Source organism: Lutra lutra, chromosome 6 (genome assembly GCF_902655055.1).
Source record: "Lutra lutra chromosome 6, mLutLut1.2, whole genome shotgun sequence".
In the NCBI taxonomy this organism is placed as follows: domain Eukaryota; kingdom Metazoa; phylum Chordata; class Mammalia; order Carnivora; family Mustelidae; genus Lutra; species Lutra lutra.
The window spans coordinates 152,360,445-152,366,444 of NC_062283.1; positions in this window are offsets into that span (position 1 = coordinate 152,360,445).

Genomic DNA, 6,000 nt, shown 5'->3' on the forward strand with positions numbered 1-6,000 from the left:
GGCAGAGAGAGAGGGGGAAGCAGGCTCCCCGCTGAGCAGAGAACCCGATGCGGGGCTCAATCCCAGGACCCTGAGATCATGACCTGAGCTGAAGGCAGAGGCTTAACCCACTGAGCCACCCCTGCGCCCTCGTTTTTTATTGGGACAAAGGAGAAGACAGATGGATGAATGGATGGATGGAAGGATGGATGGAAGGAAGAATGGATGGAGGGGGATGGATGGCTGGATGGATGGATAGATGGATGACGGATAGATGGACGGATGCCTGGATGGAGGAAGGGATAATTGGCCTTCAGGGTCAATGCTCCATTTACTATTTCAGTGAATGATGCAATGTTTGGTATCATCTGACCAAAAGGCGTGGCCTGTCACTACCCAGCGAGAAGCCTGCAGCAGAGTCCGCCTCTTGGTTAGCGAGGGATCCTGGATGAGGGAAGTGCCCCTCCGAGGCCACTATTGAACTCTCAAAGCCTGTTTTCTGGAACCATCTTGAGTAGTACCTTTGGCAAGAGAGAAAGTTTAAGTGCACAACACGCCTTTCCACATCCGTCTGCAGTTACATTCTCGTCCCAGTGCGCATGGGCTGTCCGACAGTCAGCTTCAGGCCGAGAGCTTACGGAGTCCTTCCTAGTGGCAGGCTCCAGGTTGTACCGTAAACTGAAAACAGTCTGCAGGCGCTGACTCATTCTCCAACACAGCCTCACTGTGGCAGCCTTAATTCAAAAGGAGACGTCAGGAGCTGGGCACCGAGGCCACTGCTCTCACGGGCCACCTTCCGTGGGAAAGCCTGAAACTCGTGCTGGGCCCTGTGTCCCAAGGTCAGGCGGGGCCTGGCCACCCGCTGCGGCCTGCCTTCCTCCTGGTGCAGGGGCTCAGGGCACACGGGTGCCGGATCCCACGGGAGGGCTCCTGCCACGGGAGGCACCTCCCTGCTACGCAGAACAGGGTCTCCGCACACTGTGCACCTGCTGGGCTGAGCCCCGGAGGCTCAGGACCGAGGCGGCCTCCAGGGCTGGGTTTCTTTGATGCCGTTTATAAATAATAGAACAAAGCCTGTTTTCCGCCAGGCTGCAGGAGCAGGTCTGCTGAAGCCCCGGGCTGGCGAAGGGCCTACCAATCGCACTTGCCCAGAGCAGAGCAAGCTCCTCTCCTGGGCAGACAGACCACAGCGGTGTCGGAGGGGGTTAGGCTGCAGCGTGCGGACTGGGGGGCCCTGCGAAGGGCCTGGGGCAGGGCGCAGAGAACAACTCGCATGGCCTTCCCCACTGCATTACTGACTCCTCACGGAGGCGCCGGGGGCTGCGTGTTTCCACCTGGACTTCTAGCTTCTCTCTCGACTCTGCACACATGAGCTCCTCTCTTCCTAGCCTGGCCAGGGGAAAGCTGCAGATTCTGCACCCCCTTGCCTTCGGATGTTGGAGAAAACACCTGCTGTCTGGAGGGAGGGCCCCTCTAGCCCCATTTCCACCACGCAGGCTTCACATCCCCCACAACGTGTTAATAAAATCCTCATTATCAAGCAAAGCTCACAAAGGAATGCGTTTCCCCACAGGAATCAGGCTATAGCTGGGCTGGCCCTCTGGTCTCTGGTCCCACCGCCAGGAAGCACAGCCAGACCAACACCAGCACAACAGACAAAGATACAGAAGCGACAAATCTTTACAACCCTTTAAAATAGTGGGGCGTGCTCTGGGTCCCGTAAAGGTGACTTTATGGACTGTACACACTCCTCACACACCAGATCAAACGCCTAGTCCGAGCCGGAACAGCGGCCAGAGTAAGTCCCAGCCACACGCGGGGCTGACTGCATTTTGTGTTCCTCGCTAACATTCAAGTCAGTGATTTTGGAAGTCGATGGTGGGGTCTACTCTGTACAAAGGAAGTTAAAACTAATTTTTTTTTCCAATAATGGCCATATGGGGCAGAGCCCGTGAACGTAATTTCATTGTTCTTTAAGTTCCAAGTTAGAAAATTCTTCTCAAAACATGCCGTCACGGTATGGAGACATCTGGGCCTGCGATGAAGATGGGTCTGGCTTCATCTTTTCTTGGTTCCGCGGAGGAAGGCTTGGAGGCACACAAGCTCCGATGGGAATTTATGGCCCAGTGATGCCTTCGAGGGCTGCCTGGAGCTCTGCCGGCTCTCCGTGTCGCTTCGGGTCCTGGGAGCCTTCAGACGGCGATGGAGTCGTGACCTCAGTCGACGGATCCGGGTGCAGGGACACCACGCTACCATGCGCAGGGCAGCGGGAGGCTGTGCACACATGGGCAGGGGCCCGTGGAGGTGGGCAGCCAAGATTGAGGCAAGCTGTCAAGAGCCGATACCAAGAGGAAGGGACCCCTGGGGGCGCAGGGAGCACGAGGACTGGAGATTCCTTTTATCTCGGGGTCTCACTTCCTGGTTGCGTTTGCAAGGAGCTGTTGCCTTTTGGAGTATGCTGTCAGGACACTCATCTGTTGTGTTTTAGAAAGTTTTTAATTGGGGACAAAAAAAAGGAAATGTGTGAATTTTTTGTGGATGCAGCCAGTGAGCAGAGGTTAAGATGCTCTGACGGTTTCTATGACTTGAGCTCGGAAAATAAAATGTCGGTAATATCTTTGCACTTCCTGGAGGTTGATTCCTGAGAGCACGAGGCTGATTCCAGGGCAGAGAAGAGCTAAGGGATTCTGAGTTTGAGGAGCCGCCTAAGAAGGAGCCCTGTGTGCCCTCCAGGGTGGAGCCCACCCTTTGACTTCAAAGGCGAGAGTCAATAAACCTGGGTCTTAAACCAGTTCTGCGGATCGCTCCAGGGTGGGTGAGCTCCCATCGCCGAACCTCCTCTCGCCCCGTTTTCTCATGGCACCCGCAGCACGCCCATGGGGCAGCCTGGCTCTTCTCTGACCCCAAGCCAGACTCCACGTTTCTGCAAGATCTCCGGCGGATCTGTGTGGCCTTCACGTTTGGAAAGGTCATCTCTGGTTTCTAGGGGGTCATGTGTCTGCAGACAGTTTGACTTTGTTTCTAGAAGCAAGAGAAACAGCCACTCTTTTCTGAGAACATGCAGGGTGCAGGTTGTGGCCACAGAGTCCCCACAAGCTGTCCTCAGGCCGGGTCTGTCACCTTTTCCCTGAGTGACCTTGCACCTACCCCTTCCCATCCCGCAAGGCCTCCACTACTTCCTTTGCTATGCTCTGAGGACAGACTGTCCGCCTGTGCACACCTCACTGTCCTCCTCCCATTCTCCGCAGCCACGAGCATTAACCCTTGAGAGCTGACGCAGACCTCCTCCCTGCTGGTCCTCACGTAGTCAAGTCCATCTTGAAGGCAGAGAAAAATTCTCCCCGTGTAAACCCCAGACCTTTGCACCAAGCTGGGCACTGCCTGGGCGTTTGCCCTGCAGACTTGCAGACTGAGGCAGGCGATGTCATCCCAAACTCTGGAACGAGAGGGTTGTATGGACCAGAGCTCGCCGTGCGCTGACATGGAGATATGATTTGGCTTTTGATCAATTCTTCTCGTGAGTCGGCTGTTTTCAAACGATGAGGCGAAAGTTCTGGAAGATCCTGCGACGTCATAGAACAGGATGGAAAAACATTATAGGGATTCGGATACGTTAGCCTTTGTGTCCTTCTCCCTCCTTCTGCTCTGAGACTGCGCTTGATGTCACCGGCATTTCTGCGTCGGGAATGTAGGACGCTGTGGCATCGCACTGACTACGGCCACACCCGAGCTTTTCTTCCTTTTACACGACCCTCAAAACAGACTCTTCGGTGAACTTCACGCGTACCTCCGAACCCCTGTATCAGATTTTCCGTCCTGCTTTCATAAGGAGTGAATCACTTCCAAAATGGAAATGCGGCCAGGAGCTGTGGACCCGCCAGGTGGCTCAGCGGGGCCCCGACCCAGCGCGCAGACACTGAGGGCTGACATCCGTCTCTGCGAAAGCAGGCTCTGCCTGCGACGTCCAGCCAGTCCAACCGCCGCGGGGGCCTGGAGGGGCCGCGCTAACCCGCATCTGAGGACGCCGGCCCCTCTCCTGGGGGCTCCCCGTGCCTGTGTCTGCCCACACCCAGGCCTCCAGCTTTCAGCCTCGCATGGCTGGTCCCCGTCTGCAAGGCTGCGCCCCCCGTGCTCTGGACGTTCGGTTCCTTCACTGTTGTGGGATTTAAGGATCCACGTACGCATCCCCTCCCCCCACTCACCTCCAAGGCCGCATCTGAGGGACGTGCCTTGTCTTTCCTGGGAACGGTGGGACGCTGCGCCGAGCCCATTTGTTTTTGCCACGACCTTGCCTTTTCTTTCTCTTTTCTTTTCTACTTTCCTTCTTTCTTTTTCTTTTTTTTGGCTGTTACTCAAAACAAACTTTTCGGTTGTGTCGTGTCCCCCCAGAAAGATGTGTCCAAGTCCTAAGTCCCGGGGCTTGCGCCAGACCTTGTAGAGGGTTTTGCAGAGGGTCAAGTTCATATGAGGTCGTCGCGGTGGCCGGGCACAGCATGGCTGCGTCCTCGTAAGAGGAGCTGAAGACACACGCACGTGCACACATGGACACACACACACTTGGACACACACACGGACACACATGCACGCACGCACGTGCACACGCACACATGGACACACACATGGACACACGCACGCACACGCACGCACACACATGGACACACACGCACACATGGACACACACGCACGCAGGTGCACATGCACATGCACACATGGACACACACGCACGCACGCACACGCACATATGGGCACACACACGAACGCACGTGCATATGCACATGCACACATGGACACACACGCACGCGCATGAACACACACGCACACATGGGCACACACATGCGCGCACACACATACATGGACACATGGACACGCACACACATGCACATGGGCGCACACGCACGCACACATGCACACACGCACATATGGACATGCACGCACACACGGACACATGCACGTGCGAGCGCACACATGGGCATACACACGCACGCACATGCACACACGCACGCACACACAGACACACACATGCACACACATACATACATGGACACATGGATGGATGCGCACATAGACACACACGTGCGCACGTACACACCTGGACACACAAACATGCGCGCGCACACACACACACACAGGACGACTACATGCAGACTCCCCCCGACTCAGAGAGAGCGTGGCCCCACCCACATCTTGATTTTTACTTCTGGCCCCGGAACTGTGAGGGGATGCGCGGCTGCTGTGTTGAGTCACACAGTCTGAAGTGCTTGGGCGTGGCCGTGCTGGCGAAGAGGACACTGGCTGTGCACAGGGCTGGCTGTTCCTACCTCCCCCCTAATCCCCAAACTGCCTCCAGGGCTCTCAGGCCCCTCCTGGTGGGTGGGGCTATGACTCAGAGAGCTGAGTGTCCCTCCCTTTGTCACAAGGATAAAGCTGGGGAAAGGGTAAATTAATAACTTCTCTTGAGCCCACCAGGTAAGTGAGGTCGCAGGCAACCACCCAAGCAAACCTTGGATGCTCTTCGTCTGTGCCATCTGGGTACTCCTACACATCCCTCAAAACCCTCCTGAGAGCTGCCTCTGCCGCCAACGAAGGTCGTCATTCTTCCCCAGCACTGAGGCTCCTGACACGGACTTTTGATGGTAAAGGTCCTTTGTGCATATTGACTTCGTTTTTGTTTGTTTGTTTGAAGATTTTATTCATTTATTTGTCTGAGAGAAAGAGCATGCAAGTAGGGGGAGCAGCAGAGGGAGAGGTAGAAGCAGGCTCCCCACTGAGCAAGGAGCAGATGCGGGGCTTGGTCCCAGGACCCTGGGATCCTGACCTGAGTCAAAGGCAGACGCTTAATGACTGAGAACCCCAGGCGCCCTGCGTGTTGACTTTGAATAAGAGGCCTCATTTTCAGGGGCTCTGCAGCCGTGCAGACCTGGTTCCCTGCCGGCTCATGGCTTGCAGGCTTCCCGGAGGCGGTGAGCATAAGGGCCTCGCAACAGGGCTCAGCCCAGAAACCATGACCACTTACACCCATCG